This window comes from Theropithecus gelada, chromosome 8 (assembly GCF_003255815.1).
Source record: "Theropithecus gelada isolate Dixy chromosome 8, Tgel_1.0, whole genome shotgun sequence".
Classification (NCBI taxonomy): Eukaryota; Metazoa; Chordata; class Mammalia; order Primates; family Cercopithecidae; genus Theropithecus; species Theropithecus gelada.
Window position 1 is genome coordinate 35,664,218 of NC_037676.1, and position 15,259 is coordinate 35,679,476.

Consider the following 15,259-nt stretch of genomic DNA (forward strand, 5'->3'; position numbering starts at 1 on the left):
ATTTGTTTGTTCTTTGTGCTCCAAAGCTCTTCTTCTCCCTTTATATGACCAATTTATTCCCATCCTTCCCACTCAGAGAGACAGTCCCTGTCCATTCTGTCTAAATTGGTGTCCTCTAATTTCCTTCTATCTCATTACTCTGTTTTATTTCCTTTAAAGCAATTATCACAATCTATAAAACACAGCTGTTAACATTTCTTTCTTTTATGGTATACTCCTGCCCCTTCTCCCATTTAAATGTGAATTCTCTTTCTTCTTCCTTTGAATCGGGGCTGACTTGTGGCTTAATTTGATAAATAGAACACAGAAGATGTGATACTTTGCTACTTCAGGCCTAGCATTTAGGAGGATTGACAGTTCCAGCTTCCACTTGGAGCCCTGAGTCATCATGTAAAAAGCCATACTACCTTGCTGGAGAGAAGACCCAGTCAGCTGTCAGCTGCTCTAGTCATATAGCTGAAGCAACAATCGTGTATATAGCCACTTTGGACATTCCAGCTCCCTGTGAAGCTCCTGGATGAGTGTACCTATGTGGAAGCCGCTAGTCAACAATGCACAGAACACAACAATCTGGCTAGAGACACAACAAAAAAAGAGAATTTTAGACCAATATCCCTGATGAACATCAATGCAAATTCCTCAATAAAATACTGGCAAACCGAATTCAGCAGCACATCTGAAAATTTATCGACCATGATCAAGTGGGCTTCATCCCTGGGATGTAAGGCTGGTTCAATATACACAAATCAATAAATGTAATCCAGCATATAAACAGAACTAAAGACAAAAACCACATGATTATCTCAATAGATGCAGAAAAGGCCTTTGACAAAGTTCAACAGCACTTCATGCTAAAAACTCTCAATAAATTCGGTATTGATGGAACGTATCTCAAAATAATAAGAGTTATTTATGACAAACCCACAGCCAATATCATACTGAATGAGCAAAAACTGGAAGCATTCCCATTGAAAACTGGCAAAAGACAGGGATGCCCTCTCTCACCACTCCTATTCAACATATTGTTGGAAGTTCTAGCCAGGGCAATCAGGCAAGAGAAAGAAATAGAGGGTATTCAATTAGGAAAAGAGGAAGTCAAATTGTCCCTATTTGCAGATGACAAGTTTGTCTATTTAGAAAACCCCGTCATCTCAGTCCAAAATCTCCTTAAGCTGATAAGCAACTTCAGCAAAATCTCAGGATACAAAATCAATGTGCAGAAATCACATACATTCTTGTACACCAATAACAGACAAACAGAGAGCCAAATCATAGTGAACTCCCATTCACAATTGCTTCAAAGAGAATAAAATACCTAGGAATCCAACTTACAAGTGATGTGAAGGACCTCTTCAAGGAGAACTACAATGAAATAAAAGAGGACACAAACAAATGGAAGAACATTCCATGCTCATGGATAGGAAGAATCAATATCATGAAAATGGCCATACTGCCCAGGGGAATTTTTAGATTCAAGGCCATACGTTTTAAGCTACCAATGACTTTCTTCACAGAATTGGAAAAAACTACTTTAAAGTTCATATGGAACCAAAGAAGAGCCCACATTGCCAAGACAATCCTAAGCCAAAAAAACAAAGCTGGAGGCATCACGCTACCTGACTTCAAACTATACTACAAGGCTACAGTAACCAAAACAGCAGGGTACTGGTACTAAAACAGAGATATAGACCAATGGAACAGAACAGAGCCCTCAGAAATAATACCACGGATCTACAACCATCTGATCTTTGACAAACCTGACAGAAACAAGAAATGGGGAAAGAATTCCCTATTTAATAAATGGTGCTAGGAAAACTGGATAACCATAAGTAGAAAGCTGAAACTGGATCCCTTCACATCTTATACAAAAATTAATTCAAGATGGATTAGAGACTTAAGTGTTAGACCTAAAACCATAAAAACCCTACAAGAAAACCTAGGCAATACCATTCAGGACATAGGCATGGGCAAGGACTTCATGTCTGAAACACCAAAGCAATGGCAAAAAAAGCCAAAATTGACAAATGGGACCTAATTAAACTAAAGAGCTTCTGCACAGCAAAAGAAACCAGCATCAGAGTGAACAGGCAACCTACAGAATGGGAGAAAATTTTTGTAATCTACTCATCTGACAAAGGGTTAATACCCAGAAGCTACAAAAAAAACTCAAACAAATTTACAAGAAAAAAACAAACAACCCCATCAAAAAGTGGGCAAAGGATATGATCAGACACTTCTCAAAAGAAGGCATTTATGCAGCCAACAGACACATGAAAAAATGCTCATCATTGCTAGCCATCAGAGAAATGGAAATCAAAACCACAACGAAATACCATCTCACACCAGTTAGAATGGCAATCATTAAAAGGTCAGGAAACAACAGGTGCTGGAGAGGATGTGGAAAATGGAACACTTTTACACTGTTGATGGGACTGTAAACTAGTTCAACCATTGTGGAAGACAGTGTGACGATCTGTCAAGGATCTAGAACTAGAAATACCGTTTGACCCAGCCATCCCATTACTGGGTATACACCCAAAGGATTATAAATCATGCTCCTATAAAGACACATGCACACATATGCTTATTGTGGCACTATTCACAATAGCAAAGACTTGGAACCAACCCCAATGTCCATCAATGACAGACTGGATTAGGAAAATGTGGCACATATATACCATGGAATACTATGTAGCCTTAAAAAAGGATGAGTTCATGGTCCTTTGTAGGGACATGGATGCAGCTGGAAACCATCATTCTCAGCAAACTATTGCAAGAATAAAAAACCAAACACCACATATTCTCACTCATAGGTGGGAACTGAACAATGAGAACACAGCACAGGAAGGGGAACATCACACACCAGGGCCTGTCGTGGGGTGGGGAGAGGGGGTAGGGATGGCATTAGGAGATATACCTAATGTAAATGACAAGTTAATGGGTGCGGCACACCAACGTGGCACATGTATACATATGTAACAAACCTGCATGTTGTGCACATGTACCATAGAACATAAAATATAATAAAAAATAAATAGATAAATAAATAAGTAAGTAAAAGAACAATCTGGCTGAGACCAGCCAACCTACAAAATCATGAACATAGTGTATTATTGTTGCTTAAGGTCAATAATTCCTAGGATGGTTTGTTTTGCAGAAATAGATAATTGATACAAGTGGTACTAGAAGTGGGGTGCTATCATATTGAGAGCCAAAATGTGGGCTTTTCCTTGGAACTGGTGGAGACAGAGGCCAGAAGAGTTTCATGGAGACTCAGTAAAGGCTGGAAGAGCAATGAGGAAATTGCTGTAGGGTGCTGGAGGAAGAAAAGCCCATGCATGGTATTATGTCAGAATTTTGGTAACACTGTCACCAGCAATAATATGGAAGACAGGAAATGTACCTAATGAAATTGGGAAGCTAAGAAGATTTCCCAAAGGAAAGTCATTTACTCTAGTTTAATCATGCATGCTAAGGTATTATAAAAAAAATTGAGGAAAAAAAAAAAGAAATTCTTTAGTTTTTGAGCAGAACTTAGAAGAAATACAGAAGGCCCAGAACAATCTCTCCAGTTGGACAAAAAAGCGAAAAATGACCTCAGAGAGAAAAAAAATCAAATTTAGGGTGCAATCTATAACATTTGACCTCAAGGTCAAAAATTGAATCAAGGATACAACTGTAAGATCATTTGTTAAGACCTCAGAAAGATTTAAGGTGGTGACTTACAAAGGCTCTCAGTCAGGCACAGGGGCTGCAAAGAAGCTTACAGACATCTGTCCTGGAAGCCTGACATTGTCAAAGTGGAGAGAGATCTGTCTGCAAGGAATCATGGATCTGACTTTTAAAGCATGACATGAACCTGAATTAGGTTTATAGAAACTACTCAATAGAATTCTGCTTTAAACAGAATTTTTCTGATAGCAGCCCTCCCAACTTGAAATAAAAGGGAAAGAAATAGTTCAAAATGAAAAAAAAAAAAAAAAAAAAAAAAAAGTGCTTCTGAGCCCAATTTAGCACACACAAGAATCAGGCAGAGAAAGCTACTGAAGTATAAACATAGACCTTCTATTAAAGAAAGGGAAGCATGATGACTCAGGATCAGAGGATAGACAAAAGAATTATGGACAATAGATTAACTCGTGACCACAGAACTGGGCCATAATTGAGAAACATTCTCTACCCCTAATAATACATGCTCAGATTTCAGAATTTCTGTGGACTCGTGATTTCTCAGTGCCCTCCATTACAACCTCCACCACTTTTGATGGGGCTTGTCTATTACAATTTTCCTATCCCTGTTGGTGTCATCATGGTGAGTGGCTGTTGGAGTCAGGGTATGCACTTCTGCATTCAGTTCACAGGTGTTCACATCAGGACCAGATGTGTTCAGGAGCCCCCAACCAGGTCTGGGCCTAATTTAGATGACAAGATCCAGGACTTTGAGCTGATTCTGTAAAGAGATGAGACTTTGGGAGGAAATGTGAGAATATTTTGTACAAGGGAGAAATGTGAATTCTTGTAGCCAGGATGCAGACTGTGGTAGTTTAATGATGGCTAATAGCAATTCCTCTTTATACATACAGATAGTCCCTGGTTCATGATGCTTTGACTTAAACAATTTTGTTTTACTTTATGATGGTGCAAAAGCCATATGCATTCAGTAGAAACCATACTTTGTATACTCATACAACCATTTGGTTTTTCACTTTCAGTACAGTATTCAGTAAATAATATGAGATACTCAACGCTTTATTATAAATAGGCTTTGTGTTAGATATTTTGACCAAATGTAGGCTAATGTGAGTTTTCTGAGCATGTTTGAGGTAGGCCAGGCTAAGCAATGATGTTTGATAGGTTAGCTGTGTTCAAAGCATTTTCAACTTACCACGTTTTCAATTTATGATGAGTTTATAGGGATGTAGCTCCATCATAAGTTCAGGAGTGTCTGTATTCGGCTCCTCCTACCAAAAGTGGAGTCCTTTCTCCCTTCTCTTGAATCTGGGCTAGCCTTTTAACTCATTTCAACCGTAAGATATCGACAAGTGACAGTATGCCAGTTATGCCAGCCCTTAAGACTCCTGATAACATCTGCTTTCAGTATCTTGGCATCTTGAAATATAACTATAAATAAATAAATGCACACATATCTATGTATGTATATATATGCATCATACATATATATGTATGTATGATACATATATACATACATATATAATATATTGATAAATACATAAATACATACATATATGTATGCTACATATATACATATATATATGTATGATACATCTATACATACACATATATACATACATATATATATATGTATGTATGATGGAGAATAAGGCCCATCCCACTGCCAGTCTTTCCAGCTAGCTCAGTCGAGGCAGCAGACATATAAATGATGCCATCTTGGATGTTCTAGACCACTAAAGCTCTCCTATAAAGGAAGTCAGTCCTATAAAGGACTCTAACAAAACCACAGGGAACAGAAGTGTCACCCCGCTGAGCCCAGTCAAAACAAGGAATACAAAAAATAATAACTTGTTATTTTAAGCTACAAAGTTCTTATGAGATTCTACACAAGAATACATAAATGATACCATATTATCATTTTCTTTCTTTGGTTACTTATTTATTGCTTGAACAAAGCAGTATCTAACATATTATTCTATGAAATATTATGAAAATAAAATATTAACTTATATTTCCATAAGTCAGACTGCTTAGTTGCACGCAAGAAAAACTATAGTTAAATTAAGCAGAAAAGAATATATAAATAGATATTACACAGCTCTTAAAACCACCAAAAGCCAGATAACTAGGCTTAGAGGCTACATAGCAAGGAGCAGTGATAATGTGATACCTCTTTCCTTGAGTAATTTGTTTTATGAGTGGGCACATAAATGTTGACTTCCTTGTCATTATTTATGCTGATTGCATATGTACTATTTTTTACAAAATTTAAAAGATGAGAGCTTTCTAGGTTTGACAAAAGAAATCAGTTCTCAGATGAGAAGGTACAATAAATCATGTATACTTCCATATACTTGAAATGTGAAAATCAAAACATAGGGATAAAGAGAGGCATGCATGTGAGTGTTGTCATAACAGAGGGGGCAGCTAATTCAGCAATTGTTAGGGGATGGGGCAGACCAGAGTATGCATTCAGAAGAAAGTACCATTAAGAAAGTATTTGGTTGGTGCAAAAGTAATTGTGGTTTTGCCATTAAGAGTAAGGCAAAAACAGTATATAACCGTAAGTTACACATCAAAAGTAAAATACTTACCATGAAGTGCTTATCCCTTCTTCCCTTTCCCCAGTCCTACTGTTCAGAGACAACTGCTTTCAGTTCTTTCAGACTTAATATTTCTTCAAATTTTAAGTCTAAATGTTACCACTTTTTTGATTCCTCGGTTATAGATGGTATTTATTAACCATCAGATTTGCAGATGAGAATTGTCAGCACTGTGCATCACTTCTATTGTTTCAGTATTATGATCTTAAATCTGTAGTTACATGATTAGTGTTTAGATCATTGTGGCAAATAAATATTGTTCCTTGCAGATTCAAGTAAAAGTGTATAAAGATAACAGTATATTTCCTCAAAATTTTATTTTCAATCCTCAATGATTGTTTCATTTTATAATATGTTTATCATATATATCATATACAGTAAGTATATATAATGGAGGTACCATATGAGTGGCAATAAATATTTTCCAATTTCTCCAATATGTAATAATACAATAGGAGAAAAGTTGACTGAGAAATTTCTAAGAGTTGCACATGGGTCATTGTACTATAGAAAAAAATATGCCAGAACGTTTATTCACTTCTAAAGTAGCAAGGAAATAATTAATCTCCTTGTTTAAACCTTGTTGTTTTTTTGAGAAGTAGTTTTCCTCTTATTGCCCAGGCTGTAGTGCAATGGTGCGATCTCAGTTCACTGCAACCTCCGCCTCCCAGATTCAAGTGATTCTCCTGCCTCAGCCTCCCAAGTAGCTGGGATTACAGGTGTGCACCACCAGACCCAGCTAATTTTGTATTTTTAGTACAGACAGAATTTCACCATGTTGGCTGGACTGGTCTCGAACTCCTGACCTCAGGTTATCCACCGGCCTCTGCCTCCCAAAGTGCTGGGATTACAGGTGTGAGTTACAGGTGTGAGCCACCACGCCCAGTGCCTGTTTAAACTTTTTTAGACCAAAATGTAATTCAAAAACTCACTTAGAATTAAAATGATTATAAAATGAACACCCACGTAACTACCACTCAAGTCATTAAATAAAGTAGTGCCTCCTTATCTGCAGTTTCATTTAGCACAATTTCAGTTATATGTGGTCAGTCGTGTTCTAAAACTTAGTGAGTACAGTACAATATGGTATTTTGAAAGAGAGACTGCTTTCACATACATTTTGTGACAGCATATTGTTATAATTATTCTATTTCATTATTACTTGTTATTGTTAATGCCATACTGTACCTAATTTATAAATTAAATGTTATTATAGGTATGTGTATATAGGAAAAACAGTACTGTATATACAGGGTTTGGTACTATCTGTGGTTTCAGGCATCCCCTGGGGATCTTGGAATGTATCCCCCTCGGATAAGGATGGATTACTATATTCCATAACTAGCACACCAACACAACCCTCTGCAACTGAAGCTCCATCTTTACTTCCTAGAAGTAACTACAGTTCGAACATTATATCTTATTATTTTTTGTTTATCTTCTATGTTTATTTAGAATATTATTTGCCTTTTCCTGTTTTCTTAAACTTTTTAAATGGAATATAAATTTCTTTACCTCATTGTTATGTTTGTGAGATTTATCCATATTGCAACTGGAAATAGTTGTATAATACTTATTTTTGTTGCTGTGTAGACAGTATTCTATGAATACACCATGATTTTTCTTAATCCATTCAACCATTGGTGGCATTTCTCCCCTATACTTTGGCTATTATAAAGAATGGTACGGTGCAAATTTTTGTATATGTATCTTGGTGCCCAAAAATGTAATTGTAGGGTAATAAAGTTTAAATATTTTTCTTAGGTAGAACTGTCAGTTGTACAAAATGATTTGAACAATCTGCACTGTACCAGTAGCCCTGAGAGTTCCTGGTGCCCTACATCCTACTAACACTGAAAGTGTAACTCCACACTTAGAAACAGCAGTCTTTTTATTTGTAGCCATTCTTGTGGGTAGTACTTTATCAAGATGGTGGTCTTTCTTGTGGTTTTAATTAACATTTTTCTCACTACTAGTGAGGCCAAGCATCTTTTCATATCCATAAGCCAACTGGACTGCCTCATATTAAATGATGATCCATTTGTCTTGACCATTTTTATGCTGAATTGTTAGTCCTTTTTTATTTGCATGGGGTAATATGTGATTCAAGCCTTTGTCAGGTATATGCATGATTAAGCTTATTTCATGTTAAAAAAAATCTACAAACGTAAAGTTTTATGACAAATTTCATTAAATTTGCCCTAACATTTAACCTTTTGTTATATTTATCTCTTCTTGCACCTCTGCTCTTTCTTCCTATTGTAATGATTTTCTTCATGCCAAAAAGTAAAAAAAAAAAATTGGTATGAGTTTAAGGGGTACGAGTGCAGTTTTGTTACGTGGAAAGATGTGCAGTGGAGAAGTCTGGGCTTTTAGTGTAACCATCACCTGAATAATTTACATTGTACCCATTAAGTAATTTTTCATCTCCCAACCCCCAAATTTTTAAGTTTGCCTTAAATGCAGATCTACCAGTGACTAACTCTGTTGGGTGTTGTTTGTTTTTTTAAGTGTAAAGATGTCTTTTTTTTTCATTCTTGGAGGACAATTTCACTGATACAGAGTTACAAGCTGGCAGTTTATTTACTTAAGAACCACGAAATCTTATTCCACTTATTTCTGACTTCTGTTGTTACTATGAAGAAGTCTGTTGAATTACCTTGTTAAAAGAGCTATCTTTTTTAAAGGTCATACATTTTACTTAATATGGATGTATGTTATACTTTTCCTATGATGTGTATAGGTTTGAATTTCCATCAATTTACCACAGTTAGGATGCATAGATCTCCCTGAGTCTCTGGATTGGTGTCTTTGATCATTTCTGGAGGATTCTCAATTACTTTAATTATATCTTCAAATGTTGCTTGTGTCACCTTTTTGTTTCTCCTTTTCTTCCAGGATTCCAATTACAGTTAACTCTGCTAGTCTTTTTCTTTTTTATTGTTCCAGTTATATGTCCTGATTTATTTATTTATTTATTTATTTTTTTGAGACAGGGTCTTGCTCTGTTGCCCAGGCTGGAGTGCACTGGCGTGATCTCGGCTAACTGCAACCTCTGCCTCCTGGGTTCAAGCAATTCTCCTGCCTCAGCCTCCCAAGAAGCTGGGATAATAGGTGCCCGCCACCACACCTGGCTAATTTTTATATTGTTAGTAGAGATGGGGTTTCACCATGTTGGCCAGGCTGGTCTCCAACTCCTGACCTCAAGTGACCTGCCCACATTGGCCTCCCAAAGTGCTGGGAGTACAGGTGTGAGCCACTGTGCTAGGCCATATGACCTGAATTTCTTACCCTCTTTTGAACTTATCTCCTCCCTTTTTATATCTCTGTGTTGCATTCTGGATAATTTGTTTTGACCTAGATTCCAGAACCTTAGCTCTTTTTGTGTGTTTAATCTACTTATAAACCCATCCATTAAGTTTTCAATTTCAGTTATTATATTATTCAGTTCTGGAATTTACATTTGATTCTTTTTTAAAAAAATTAACTTTTATTTTGATTTCAGGGGCACATGTGAAGGTTTGTTATATAGGTAAACTTGTGTCATGAGGGTTTGTTGTACAGATTATTTCATCACCAAGGTATTAACCCCAGTACCCATTAGTTTTTTTTGATTATTTATCAAACTGTCCTGTTTTTATTTTTACTTCTTGCATTTCTACCTTACCTTTTGTGTATTTCAACAAAATAAGCATAAATATGCTATAGCTAGTGTCCAATAATTGAATGCCTCACATCTTTGATTTTACTGACTGTGGCTTCTGCTGCATGTTACACACACTGTCTTGTTTTCTTTCTTTCTTGTTTGTGTGCCTATTGTCTTACATTACGCACTGATTCCTGTATTGCACAATTACACATGGAAACATTGTTAACTTAGAAAGATGATGTTACCTTCCTCAAGAGAGTATATTTCTTTACTTCTTTGAAACACAACAGGGCACTTCTGCCTCAGGACCATCTTAATCCAAGCTCAACGCTTGAAACTCTCTGTACTTCCCAGGTGACAAACTCAGGATGACAGCCCATTTATAAGCGAGTCTATTCAATTTTACCCTTCTTCTTTCCTTCTGTGCTTTTGTTATGCCAGTTTTTATTTTGGAAAAGATATCAAACCCTTCATTTTGTATGTCAGGTGAACTGCACTTTTTTGTCCTTTGACTTGTGTGACCACCAAATGTTATCTCAGATTGGTAGCTGCTTCTTCTGAATTATAAAATGCCTTCGGGGAAGAAAATTGGACCTAACCCCCTGGTTATTGATTTCTCTCAGGTTTTAGCCTCATAACTCTTCATTGTTTGCTTATATCATTGATGACTTCTTAGCAGACATTTTTAATATTTCATCCAGTTTTTTTATATATCCTCAGAAGGGAGTTGGCTGAAGTTACCTAACTTATTATTCTTGAAAGTAGAAGCTCTCAGTTCTGTTAATATTGTAATGTATGCAAACATAAGCAGAGCTCTCACTTTTCCACATATGTTGATGGTCATGTGTCACATATTGAATCCAAAGTGTTCTAAGGAAAAGGGGGAAGTTTCACTCATAAGGACTGATAATTTCAGAGTATTTGAAAAATATTGTAATTGATAGTGGGCCTGATAATAAAGTTGTATTGAGTTCATTGTACCATTGTAGAGACTTGGCTTTAAGGAAGGTAATTTTCTCTGTGTCAGTTCTGATTGTTGGAGTACTTTGAGTAGAGGGATGACATGATTCTTCATCAATTATGAGAACTGCAAATTTCTTCTTCAGGTTTGTAATTTGCCTTTTTACTGAATACTGTGTGTTTTTCATATTTAAAAGTTTTTAATATTATCTCAAAGATAGAATAATTTATATTATATTAAATCACCTCTTGTTTTTTGTTTAGAAAATCTTTCCCTATCCCAGTGTTTAAAACATGTTGAACTACATTTCCTACTAAGATTTGGTTTTCTTCTTTGAGTGTTAGAAAATCAGGATTAGATTTATTATAATTCTTAGTCATAACATTCATAATTGGTTTACACATAAACCCATTTTGGTTATTTATGTTACTAGTTCTTTTTAATAATGTTGTAAGCACCAATGTGTGAACTCACTGCCAAGGTGAAACGTAGGACAATAATTTATATCTAACCGTATAATCTTCCCCATATTTCAACCTATGGCTAGTTTTTTAAAATATCACTACCATTCTTTCTTTCTCCCATGTTTTATTACATCTATATTCACATCTAAAATGTGCATATTACTTTAGACATGTTTAACTTTATAGAAGGAACACCATACCAATGTAATCTTTGGGGTTTTATTCAGTTTATATTATGTTAGTAAGATGCTTTCATATTTTTGAGTGTTGCTGTAATTAATTGGTTGTTCTTGTTAGTGATATTCATTTCCCTCAGTTCCACTCTTCTTTTGGTGTGATTGGGGTTATTTCTATATTTTGCAATTGGAAATAGTTTTGTTATTAACATGCTTGTATATGGCTCCTGGTGGACACATGAAATAGTGTCTCTGTGTGCATGTTTGTGTGCATTTGTGCTTGTACATGTGTGTGCTTAATAGTGTCAAGTATGTGAATATTCATTTTTAGGCCATTAATCATTTTTTCCAAGTCTTCGAACCATTTTGCAAGCCTATCAGGAATGTGTAAGAGACTTCATATATATATATACACACACACACACACACACACACATTCTTCTCATATATACGTGTATATATACATTCTTCATATATATACACACACATACATATATACACATTCTTTCCAACAACTGATATGGTTATATGTTTTAATCTTTGCAATAAAATCAATGTAAAATGGAACCTTCTTGTGGTTTTGATTTCTATGCCCTTTGGCTCTACAGATGTGGAGCTTCACCATGTTTACTAGCCACACATCTTTTCTCTTTCCGTGACATACTCATTCATGTGTTTTGCCTATTTACTTTTTTTACTTAACTATTTTGTGTGGTTTTTGATATTTAATTTTAGGAATGTGTAATATATTATTTGCAATAATTCTTCATCAGTTGTGGGAACTGCAATTTCTTCTTTCAGTTTATAATTTGCCTTATTACTGAATATTACATATCTTCTGATGCTTAAAAGTTTTTAATATTATTATAGTCAAATATTGAATGTTTTCTATTACGTTAAAGCACTTATTGTTTTTTGTTTAGAAACTCCCTATTACATTGCTTAAAATATGTTGAACTACATTTCCTACCAATAATTTAAAATTTTTGTTTTTGTCATTTATGTCTCTAATTCATTTAGAATTTTTTATAGAGTAAGATACATGTAGAAAGTTTTTACCTTATTCCATATGGATATAACTATTTTACCAGTGCCGGTTATTGAACAAACCCTTCCCTCTCCTCACTGATCTGGCATGTGACCACTGTGAGTAATGTACTTTCTATTTTAAAGAGAAATTTTATATATTAATCTTGTAATTAATTTTGTATGTTAATCATATCTAATCACATAAATTTTGTTTTTTTCTGTAGTAATATTAGGGATTTCCATGTAAATAATTATATATATAATTAATTGTATAATTATTTATATTTGTGTAATTATAATTATTTGCATTAAACCAATTTATGTTTATCTTTATAATAAAATAAATTTAAATCAAGATTTATAAATCTGTATAAATCTTTATCAATTTTTCTATTACTGCATTAATACTACGCTCTTTTAATTACTAAATCTTTGTAACTAGTTCTATCTATCCCTAGAGCAAGTCTTTTAATCTTTTATTTTGTTTTTTTATAGTAGACAAGCTTTACCTGGCCCTTTATATTTTATATAAATTTTTAAATTATTTTATCATGTATATTATTTTATTATGAAAAACTGCAGAAATGTAATGTGAATCTAATTGAAACTTTAGATGCAGCATTGACTGCTTTATGCTACAAACTTTTTCCAACTTTTACTATACTGGGGTTATTCATTTATTTAGTTCTCATTTAGTACCCCTTAATAATACGGTATAGTTTCCCAGGTAGAGAGCTTACTAACTTTTATTTCTAGGTACTTGGTATTTTCTGATATTAGTTAAAGTAATATCTTCCAGTTGGGTTTACTAGTTGTTTGCTCTTAGTACAGGAAAAACAATTAAATTTTGTATATTAGTCTTATATCTAACCACATAAATTTTATTTTTTTCTGTAGTAATATTAGGGGTTTCCATGTAAATAATTATATTTATATTATTTATATTTGTATAAGTATACTTATAATTATTTACATTAAAACAATTTATTTTTATTTTATCTTTTAATAAAATAAATATTAATCCAGATTTATAAATAAAATAATTATTTATAATAAAATAAACATAAATTGTACACATAAGGATTGGAAAGAAGGAAATAAACTATTTGTCTGAAATAATGTAATTGTTGCTGAGACATCAAATACAATGTTGAAAAAGAGCAGTGATGATATCTCTACTTCTCTTTTTTAAAAGCACCTTTAATATTTTTTCATTAAAGATATCTTTTTTATTTTAAAGATATTTGTTGGGTTAAAAATATTATCTTCTATTTCTAATATACCACGAATTGTATTTCTCAACTCTGAAGAACTATTTCTGTCAATTTGTTTCTGCATCTGAGGTGATTATATAATTGTTGTTTTTTAATTTGTTAATGTGGTGATCTCACTGATATTTTTGATAACATAATTATTTTGTCTTTTTTAGTATTGGTTAGGAACTATTTCCTATTTTTACTTTAAAAGGCTTTGTATAAAAATGAGATTATGTGTTGCTTTAAAGTATGGTAGAAGTTAAATGTGGAAACCATGTAGAACTAATGGTTTTCTACATTTTATTTGATGGGGGTGTGTGTGTGTTTGGGTGTGTAGGTTTGTGTGTGTGTGTGTGTGTGTGCATGTGTTTGTTGTGTTTTGAGAGATTTTAAGCCACAGTTTCAATTTCTTTAACAGCTATAGAGCTATTTAGGCTTTTTATTTCTTCTAGGGTTAGTTCTGGTAAGATATACTTTCAAGTAATTTGTTCATTTTGTCTAAGTTTTCAGAGCTGTTGACATTTAGTTATTTGCTGTCTACTTTTATTTTTTAGATCTACTTTATGTATTATATCTTCTTTATTCAATATTTGCATCATTTTTGTCTTTTATTTTTTCTCCATTAACTTTACAAAACTTTTGCCTATTATGCTAGGTTATTTTTCAAAGAACTAACTTTTGATGTGGTTTATCTTCTCTATTTTATCTTTTTGTTCCTTTTTCATTGTTTCTTATTCTTGTTTTTATCATTTCTTTTATTCTTATTTCCTTGATCCTATTCTAATATGTCTCCAAAACTATAAATTATTCCTAAAGCATTGCTGTTGTTGTATCCCAAAGCATATATATTTAATATTTTCAACATATTTCTAAGAATAATGATAAAGAATTGTTGCAATTTATTCTAAGCCCATAAAATTTTTAGCAGTCTATTTTTTTTAATTCCTAAATCTAAAAACTATTTTTATTTGTGTTTTGGTTAACTTCTAAGTTCATTGTATTGTGATCAAAGATCATTATATATAATAACTATGTTTTTGTAATGTGTTGAGGCTTTCATTTTCTGTCAAGTAAAGTATCATTTTGATAAATATTTGTGTGTTCTTTATAAAAATTAGTTCCTCTAAATGTTATTTGCAGAATTTATAAATATTAAACATGTGTGTTCAAAATCCATGATGATGATTGTTTTCTGCTTGCTCTATCAATAGTTTAAAAAGATATGTCAAAATCTCTCATGACAGTGGCAGATTCATCAATTTCTCTTTCTAGTTTTTTTCATATTTGCTTCCTATATTTAAAAGCCATTTTATTAAATGTATAGTTGTTTAAAATGTTATGCCTGTTTCAGTAATTCAATTTTTTAAACTAAATAGTGAACCTCTCCATCCTTAGTAATTACATTTTTAAAAAAAATAGCATTAACTT

At 33.6% G+C, this 15,259-nt stretch overlaps 1 protein-coding gene across 1 annotated transcript in view; it reads left to right on the top strand.

The window, feature by feature from the left end:
- KCNU1 (potassium calcium-activated channel subfamily U member 1) overlaps positions 1 to 15,259 on the top strand; it is a 162,382-nt gene that overhangs the window by 37,733 nt on the left and 109,390 nt on the right. The window lies entirely within an intron of this gene.